The sequence below is a fragment of the Pygoscelis adeliae genome, unplaced genomic scaffold (assembly GCF_000699105.1).
Source record: "Pygoscelis adeliae isolate BGI_AS28 unplaced genomic scaffold, ASM69910v1 Scaffold71, whole genome shotgun sequence".
Taxonomy (NCBI): domain Eukaryota; kingdom Metazoa; phylum Chordata; class Aves; order Sphenisciformes; family Spheniscidae; genus Pygoscelis; species Pygoscelis adeliae.
Genome location: NW_008824356.1, coordinates 11310709 through 11321140, shown reverse-complemented (window position 1 = coordinate 11321140; position 10432 = coordinate 11310709).

Here is a 10432-nt window from a genome sequence, read left to right as displayed (position 1 = left end):
CGGGGGTTCGCCTGGCACCCCGAGCAGGAACCTGTTTCCATTCCCCCCCGTCGCTTGGGTCCCCTCTTTCTACCTGGTGGCAAGAAGGCAGGGGATCCTCTGCTTCCTGTGGAGCCTCCATCTGCTGCCTTTGCCTCAGGGATGGCAGGGTGCAGCTCCACCAATCTATCTCCCTCTTCAGATTCAGTTTAATCATAAAAGAGGTTAAAAAATTTAACAAGTGAATATTTTTTTGCTTCACAAAGGATATGTAAGCAAGGCAAGGCCATGCTTTGATTTAAAGCCATATGACTGCGCTTCCACAGTACACAGTTTGAGCTATCGCACCTTGGATATACCGGGGCTTAGTGGCACAATATTGCCACTATTTAAATATGGTTAAATGGCTTGAAGTCAGATCACAGATTCCTTTCCTTTATCCCAAAAAAAGTTAAAAAGTGCTGAAATCTCACCTTAATGAAGGTTTAATCTTAAGCTGCATGTTCAGAGCATGCAACAGAGTCCCACAGAAATACCATGTGCATATCCCTTGGTCCTTGTTTTCGTATTTGCCTCCTTGCCGTCTCCCACCCAATACCTTCTATCATAGGGCACCACATAGTGATGGCTGACCCTTGAGCTAGGATGCAGATATAAATTTCTGGAGTGACATATCCCATGAGCTACCCTGGTCCTTGAGGCAGGTTGAGTGCTGGGCACTCAGTCCATTTTCCCAGAAAAAAATTTCAATTTTGCAGCAACAGTGTTTTCTATTGAAAAATCATTTTGATGGCAATGTACCACAGAACCTCACCAGTCAGCTTTATGTGCAGGAAAATGAAGTTAATAACAGGGCAATGCTCATCTAGCAAACAGGAGAAGTATTGATGGTTTGGGATAAGAAACAAATAATAATAATCTGTTAGCCACAAGTGGAATAGATAGAATGCTCTGTTTCTGTAAGGATGTCTCCTGGAACTGAGACATAAAGCAGAGGAACCTTACAAGTGTCTGTCAAACCAGCTCAATAGAAATAAGATGTATCTCCTGATAGCAGCAGCAGACTGTCAGCTGTGTGACAGGCTCTGAATAAATTGCTATTTTCCAAAGATTTCTTCAAGAACAGAAACATAAAAGCAAAAGAGAAGAATACAAACAAAAATCCTCCACACACAGTCTCCTTATCACCTGTGCCTGATTTTTAAGTGAGAAATACTACTTCTGAATAGATGTACTTCTGTGTCTGATGTCTCTTAGAATCTCTGAATTTATCATCAGTATCTTTGCAAGATGACTAAGCCCAACAGCAAAGGCCAGACACTGTTCTCCACTCTTGGGTAGGTGTCATTTCTTCTGGGGCATCCACAGCATGGGGGAAAGAATAAACTAGTAACAGCCTGAACATGGAAGGAGGGCAAAGCTGACCTCCTTTGTGCAGAATTTCTTTTTCACTAGACCTCCAAGGGTGTTAAAAGAATGCATAAATTACAAAGCTGTTGGGTCCCACATGAGGAAATACGGGAAGAACAGCAATGTGTGTGATCGTAAGTCACATTCTCCCCACTCTGTTTCTATAACCGGGCTCTTCCTTAGCTTTTCCCTCTTATCTTTTTTCCTACCTCCTCATCCAGTTGCTGTCTCTCCTCCTCTGGCCTGCTGCACCCTCCCCAATGACGTTTCTCAGTCCCAGGCTTCAAACTCCTTGTGCAGTTTCATCCCTTTCCACCAGCTTCTTGTCTTGAGGCCATCAGTCAGCCAATGCATGCCTGAGATCCAGGTCTATTTTCTCTTTCTTGTCATCATTCACATTGACCTTCTCGCTCAACCTTTTCTGGGCTCTTCTCCCTCATGCACTTTCCAGTCCCAATCTCCGTGTCCTCCTCTACTTCACTTGCTGGTTCCTGTACTGGATGCTGAATAATAACACGCAAGGACTATGAGCTTGTAACACCGGTCATGGAGAACCATTTCCAGAGTTGCTGTCACGCATGCTGCAAGTGAACAGGAGGACCTTCTGCCACCTCCTCTAATCTGTTTTTTCCTCCACTGTTGATTTTTTCTTCCAGTGTCAGTGGTATGCAGATATAGAGCTATCCCTTAACCACTCATTTTGGTATGGAATGCAGTTTAATCACTTCAGCATAGCTTTCTTCCCAGCTTTGTTAGCCTGTCTGTTAGTCTAGACAGACTGTCAGAAGAATAGAGCCATACTGCTTCCCACACCTAAGCTGGGTTACTGAGAGCTAGCTCAGGTATCCCCACAAGGGGCTTAATTTGTTCAGGCTGCAACCCCAACTCTTTGTCTTCTGATCTGGGCAACCTGTTTTCTTTCCATGATACCTGAAAAGGGCATGTACAGCATAACAGTGGAAAGTCTCCCTGGTTTAGTCTCTGATGTCCAGTCTGTATCATCCCAGAGCAATAGCTGAAGGGCAAATCTTCCTCTTTTTCAGGCTGCAGCATTGTCAGGAAGGCAAGAAGTCCCTCCTCTACTTTGACCTTTGTCTCGAAAGCTTATTGTATTAAGCACAGCCCGTGTTTTGCTCTGCAGCTGTAAGTGCTGGGTATACTGGTTGTATGCAAGTTTCTCAATGGCCAGGTTAATCTTTCATCTTCTGAATTAGCATAGGGCACAAGCTGAGTGACAATGCCATGGCAATAATAATCACAAGTGCATTAGGTTCCCTGCATCTAGCCACCAAGCTGCTTTGGGGTTTTGGGGTCAGGAACCATCTGTCACTCCAGCTAGAATGACAACAAAAGTAAAAAAAGAAGGAGGGTGAACAGGAATTAAAACTGTAGGAACTCTTAAAAATGTATATCTGACATCCTCTTAATCATTTGCGTGCTACCAAGTGTTGGTTTGCACATCCTTTTCCAATGTTTTAAGCTTAATTATAATAGTGAAAGTTGTTTTATTTTTCCTTTGTGCATGGACTCAAAAAGGATACTAGAACCTCCTAACGTGGCTGTAGGATCATAGAGTTGTTCCTTTGACTTTTGTGTGCATGTGTGTGTGTGCTGAAAACAAGCAAAAAATAGTTTGCAACGACAAAACCCGTCAGTTATGAGTGTATTACTGTATTAGCTAATAGCATATTTGGGTTAAGGGTTTGATGAACAGTAGCATAAATCTTTTCACTCTGATTTCTAGTAGAGTTGTTATCCATCCTCAGCTTCTAAAATGAAATGGTTTCACAACTTGTATATTTCCTAAGGTTCTGTCCAATGTTGGTTTTCAATGTTTTTTTGGCGCTGCTGCTTTATTGCCTATTTTATATGGGAAATAATGACAGGCTGGCCTAAACAGTGATCAGTGGCAAGACTCCTAGTGATTTCAAGTTGCAACAGAATTTAGCTTAATGAATTCAATAACTTTTACCATGTCTCAGATGTCCGCTAGTGCTATTATTAATCAGTCTGCTGCCAGCTGCTTGGACAATAGCTCCTTGTTCTTCATAGCCTGTTGCTTAATCAGGAAAGTATTGTTGCCTGAGAACTTGGCAAGGACTTTAAGCTAGATTCAGATTTCATTTACTGCTGTGTGAACTTTGAGAAATGGTGTGGACATTAGTGGTGTTATTCTGGGTTTGCTTCTGTATAAATGTAATCAGTATATGGCTCTTTAGTTTTTAAATTTGTCTCGAGATTTGTCGCATTCACAGGGAGCTTTCACAGCAAGCTCTTTAGCAGTGAAAAAACTCTTTGCTATGGGTGCGTGCATGTATGTGGATGTGCATGTGTTTACGCATGTTGCATAAAGCATTAGATCTTACCCTTTTCATTTGCCTGGTCCCTGCAGGCCAGCACAATACTAATTACCTTGGAAAATGATTGATGTTTGTGTTAAAGCCAACATGCAGGTGGAATGTGTGTTATAATTTTCCATTCTTTAATTTATCTCCTGTTAACAGCTGATTGCTGCCTTGCACAGGGGACTGTGAAAGGCTTTACCAAAGGAAATATTTGGATACATACAAATTTAAATCACAATTGCGTGACGGAAAGGTCTTTTATTTTGTTCAGCTTTTTGTTTTTCATTTTTCCCCCATATGATTTGATTGCGTTCATGTTGGCCAATCTGAGAGGGACCTTTCAGAGAGCTGACAAATGGATGGGAAAGGGCTATGAAAGTGCAAGCAAATGAAGAGATGAATTAAGCCTGTTCAAACATTTAAACAGACTGTGGTGAAAAAAATAACTTCCCATTTAATCCTTCATGCTAGTGAGCAGACATCGCAGGTCAAATAATATTAAAGCCCAAAGTTAATTATACATACAGGAATATATTATTTCTATCTCTAATATCCAGCATAACTCTATGTAAAGTTTTGATTGTAAAGCTGGGATTTTGGAAGTGGTCAGTGTCACCAGCTCACTCTGTTCCTAATAGGAAGAGGAAGAAAGGAATTAATAGGACTCTGTCTCCTTGGACTTCCAAACTTTGCACAGTCCCCTTGCTTCCTAAGTCCACTAGCTTCCTGTTTCTTGACCTGTCTGGACACTTTGTTAAGTGTTCTTCTAGAGCCTGTAACTTCTCACAAGGTGCTCCTTTTATCACACAGAAACAAAGAGAAAGTGCATAGAAGAAGCAGAAATTTTACTTATCAGAAAACTTAGACGCATTCAAATTCATGCCTCTGGGCCTATCGGAAGATCCTTAACTACTCAGACCATGTCTGGCAATAGGATTTAGCTCTGTTTTTACCAAGTAAGAGTGTAGTCAGGCCTGGGTGATAACACAGTATCTTTCTGCTGAAGTAGAGCCTTGAAGCTATTTTGACCTCTACACAAAAGGAGATCTGGATCTTTCTGTCTGGTTATCAGTTATGTGTTATTTTGTTTGAAGGGTCAGAAGACAAGGGCAGACAGCTAATATTTTGCTTTTAGTGGTTTGCTGTATTTCAAAGCATCAAGAGAACAATCTGCTAGTTCTCCAACTTTTCAATGAACAACATGGACCCTCTTTCATCATTCCTCTCCCTTGAGCAATTGTCTGAAATTATATTGGTTCACAGTAAAGAAGAATTAGAGATGACAAGGAGTGTGACTGAAGTGATCCAGTGGTAAAACTTCCAGCCTTATCCCCAGTTCACCCAACTGTAAATGGATCATTCAGGCAGAGGAATCAAATGTGTCCAAAATCCTGGATGCATCCCATCACCTCCAGTAGCTGATGTGGATAGCCACACGTGCTCAGTGCAGACTTGAACACACTTTGGATAAAGTAAGTAAACTCCAGAGCTATCACTTCCACATCAAATGCATTTATAGTGCAACAACATTAGAGAACAAATTTAGTATTATTAACAACAGTGGTACATGCTACACTTTAGCCATTGGACTGAATCCTGTAAATATTCCACATGAGAAAATGTCATTAAGATTAATGGCAGCCTTTTTGGTACAAGCATATTTACTACTCTCTTGTGATTGACATTTTTTAAAGTATTTCAGTTAGGTTTTCCCATTCTTACTCTAGTTCAATAGTAAGGATCCTCTTCCAAAACTGTTCGCGTGAAAGTGGGGGAGTTACATGAGTGTTTTAAATAAATAAGCTTTGCATAGCAACAGAATAGTATAGAATTAAAAAACACAAATGGTGCCTGCTTTGTGGATTTAACAGCTAACCTAATTCATGTGCTTGCTCACCAGGCTGGCCTTCACTGTTCCAATCTCTCCTCTCGTTTTCAGTTAGTCATACTTAAGGTGCTTCGTTTACCCATGCTACCTTTGTGTGGCTCTTTTGGGGTGCCTGGCAGAGTTTCAGGGTTGGTTCTGTGCTTCTTACACATCTGGAATATAGTTAACTGAGAATAATTTTTATTTCTGGAAAATGTCAATTAGCTTTACTGAAGCTGCTCTTGAGGAAATGACATTTTCATGAATTTACTGTCCTCACCCAAAAAACCCCAGTTCTGAGAGTCCCAGCGACTTCTTTTCCTATTTTTTACAGGAAGAAGTTCAATGGTTTGGGTCAAAATGGCACTTCTTTGAAATTTTCAGTTAATATAAAAAATGGTAAATCTTAAAAATTCCAGATGGAGTAAAAACTTTTAATTTATTCTTTTTTAATTGAGTTAATCCAATTTACCACATCACCTGCATGCAAAATTTGTGTGGCTTTTCCAATTTCAGAGTAATAAAATAGAAGGTATTTTTATTATGCATTTTAAAATATTAAGAACTAAATTCTGCCTAATTACTCACAGGACTATTGTTCTCTGACTGCACAGAAGTGCAATGACAGTTTCTCATTGCTTCAGTCTTTAAAAGGTATTTTTATTTTAGGAATGACATAAGTCACAACTACTTGCCTTGCTTTCTTAGATGCGTTGTGTTGTACTTTTTCCTACCTGGGTAATTAGTAGCCAGTGTACTCCAGTGAGTTTGATTAGCCCCAATGACTTTGGGGTGAAAGAGTTCATATCATCTCCTGCAGAACAGATATTATATTACTCAGTTCTGAAAACCAAGTGACTTCAGGAGCATGAGAAGGTGGGTGGGAAACAGATTTTCCAATAGATACAGACCAAAATATTTAAGTGGAACATGTACAAGGTCTCCTGAGAGATGTTTATATTATAGCTGTAGGAGGAAATGCAATAAAGGGGACACTTTAGCAGTGTTGAAACAATCTGTCACACGAGGATGTTGGCATACCTGCAGATATCTGTTTCCCTCATCCACTCATAGAATTCCCAGGATCCTCCTTCTCTATGCTATTGATTTCTGTGCTATTTCTTTGATAGATACAGGCATCTCACAATACTCTATCATTGCATGTTTATAACCTTGCCATTTCAGCATGGCAGAGAGTTATATTAACGATGAGGGTGAAGGGAAAGGTAAATGTTTAATTGTATTGAATGGAATCAATCTTATGTCTGATAGAATGATGCTTCCTTGATCTGTGCCGTTTAATCATAGTACAGAGATATTTCCTAACTTTAACAGTCATCTGAATTTCTTCAATTTGTCCTTCCACACAGCAGAAAACTGTGGGTTTTAGTCACTGCATGAGTATCAACAGGTAATTTAACAATACTGTGCTTTTTTCAACTAGCTATTTACTTCTTTTACCTAATCATTCACATCTACATTTTTCAGCAGCTCATTAGACTAGAAACAAGAATGTAAAGCAGTTGCAGTAACTTGCATTTCTGTTTTGTTACTATAAAAGGTGCAATGGCTTTTTTTTCAAGGCTATGACTGTAAATATGAAAAACATTTTCAGTTTGTGCTCTGCCAACATTTAAAGCTGGAGAGAAGGTGGGCAAACACCTACCCATGCGGAGATTGTGCACTGTTCAGCTTCTGCAGAGTTGATTGTAAGTTTGGGATTTTTCTGGGGGATGAAAGGGTTGAAAACACATTTCTTTACAGACATCTCAGAGAACTTTAAACTTCCTATATGCTACCAAAAGTGTTTTCTTTTTTTCGAAGATCTGATTAACAGAGAAAGTAAAAGCATTTGCTACTTTTCACAAGCTCATATGGTATTTTGGTTTTGCTGCTAAAGGAATCAAAGCAAATCAAATCCAAAAGGCTATACACTTCACTATACATGGTATAAGTACTAAACTTCAAAAAGAACAATCCAGGTTAGCCATTAGGTAAAAAAAAACCCCAAAACAAAACAGTAAAGGTAGTGAAGCGCTGGAATAGATTGCCTAAAGATGTGGTGCTCACATCCTTGGAGGCCTTGATTGGGCAAACATCTGTCAGTAATGATGCAAGTATACATGATCCCTCTGTGAGTAGGAGAACAGATGATCTTATGAGGGCCTATATAGCCACATGTTTTCCATGATCTCTAGTAAATATTGCTATTCCTAACTGTTAGGCACCTCAGAATGCAAACTGCAAAACCCAGTGCAGTGGGCACAAAGTAATCTAAAATAGTTGAGGGGGTTTTGTCTTTTAAACAAGTTAAAAGACAGTTAGATGTCTTTTAACAGTTCTAGGCATCTAATATAGGTACTGAAAGCAATTTAGGTCTGTAAGGCAAAATTATGTTTTTCAAATCTCTGCTTCAGCTGCAGCCTAGCTTTAGAGTATCTAACCAAAGTGTATGATATTAATAGTCCCTGTAGCACCTCAGCTTTGACTGCTGTGTATGCTCCGATGCTTTTCTGCATTGGTGGAGTGTGGCAGTGTGGTATCAGCCTGCCCCCAGTGCCTACTGTGTACCACAAACAAGGTGATCCCTCTTACCATGTGTGAGTGGAACTCTCATGTTGTGCTTTACCAGCCCAGGCTCAGCACAAGGTATGGTGATACATGCTGTTTCTATATAAAGCCTAGCCAGAGACCAAGGTGTGTTGTTGCTCTGTTGAGAGAAACAAATAAAATATTTATGGCTCTGAATAGCATAGCAAAAACGGTGGTAGGTCAAGCTGTTTTCTGGTAAAGTGTGGGAGGGGTCAGTGCTCTAGATGTTCTTCTTGTGAAAGATAATGTGTTTGTATATCAGAGTGATACCAAAGATACGTGAGTTGGAAACTCATTGCTAGTTGGAAAACTAATGCCACTTTCTCTGGGCAACAGTCTGAAGGATCTGGCCATACTTGCCACTTGCTTAATGCTCCCTGCTGAGAGGTTCTGTGTGGAGGTGGTGGCAGGTGCCGGAGAGGCTGGTGGAAGAGGGCTGATAGCTGGAGGGAGCATGTTATGTACAACAGGCATGAGGCAGCGCGAAGGATTGCCAGGGCTGGGGAGATGGGAGCATAGTCTGGGAGAGTGTCATGAAAGGGGGATGTAATAGCTGAGGGAGAAATGGCCGTGCTCTGCAACTCTTTCTGCTGCAGCCTTTGACATGGGATATTCCTCTCATACCTCCCTAAATTAACAGAGTAAGAGCACAGAGGATTTTTTTCCCAACTGGAAGTTCTTCACAGAACTAATACAATTTGGGTACTTCTTAAAGGATCAGAGGGACTTCCTCCTAACAGGACAGGTGCCTAATAACACTGTACAGTACAGCTGCAGTGATTCATTTTCAGCTAACTAGCTCCAACACCAAGACCTGTGACAGCCCGGATCTTACCTGGAAAATATTACTGCAGGGCAAATGGCTGGGCTTTTTGCTAGTGCTGAGCTCCACACTGTTGCTGGTAAACTGCTGCCAGCTCCTGAAATGACTAATTTAAGGCAAGCTCGAATACAGCTGCGCTATGGCCATAGTGCAATGACTAGCATCCAGACATATACTGCAGGGTATGTTCTCTCACCAAATAAGAACAGGCTCAAGTTGACTGCTAGGTGGAAAACAACAAACACCACAGCCGTTAAATACCTGTATGCATCTCTAAACATTCACATGGGAGTTATTAAAATTATTGAAGTTATTAGAGCAAGTACTGTGTACTTGGACAAGAGAAAGAAACAAGATGCAATTTCCCACTCTGTTGAGAAAATCAAGTAATAATTTAAACTTTTCAGTTTCTTTTCATACCTAAAATCTCCTTGACTTGGCAGGAGCTAGGGCAGTGATAGACATCAGAAGCTTCGTTTTGGGAGAACTGCTCTCAGCTTCTCCCCTCTCCTGCCAACACACGCTGTTGGCTCCTAAAGACACCTAGGGCCATTACTTGCTTCTTAGCTATAAAAGGTTATGCAGTCCATAATATACTTAAGATACCTTATTTTATCTGTCAGATGGTAAATTTAATTTTAAAATTAACATAATACATTAGCATAAAAACTTGACTTTCTGTCTCAAAATGCATGATGTCAAAAATCTGATTGCACTGTATCTTTTAAGGACATTGGTTACTTAAACATCTTTATTACCTTGTCTGTACATACTTCAAACTAACATATTAACACATTACTCCTTTTATTGTTTTATTATACCATTAATAAAACTATAAGCCCTCTCTTATGTTGAAGTCCTACATTTATTTCTGTTACATAAATCCACAAAACTCTTAACAAGATGGGTCTTTCAGGAGATAATTGGTCTTTTATTTGTGGTGATAAGATTGGGATTCACATGCCCAAGCTTCATAGCTGGGATTCATCTCCTGTTTTAGACATTTTAGGCTGCTCTACGCAATCAGGTGCCCATCAGTGATTCAGCATTTCTAGGTCATATTTGCTGTCTGTATCCATCAGGTTTTCAAAGGTCCCTAAAGCCAAAGGCCTTCTTTCACACACATGAGATTTTTCACACGTCATGCTCACACCTGTATGTCTAAGCATTAACCCTTGCCCAGGCCTCACTGCAAGATGCCTCTCATGCCAAATTCTTGTCCTTGTCATCTACCAAACTCTTATGTTCACCTGTGTCTGGACCATGACTATCTCACGCTGGCATGTTTAAATCAAAGACCTGAAAGAGAGAACAAGGCTTCAGCCTTGATAACGAAGCACCAATCTCTGTTGCACAGTTGTCCTTCTGGACCCTAGCCATCAGTACAGGTGAAGAGGAATAGGAGACGAGGACTTC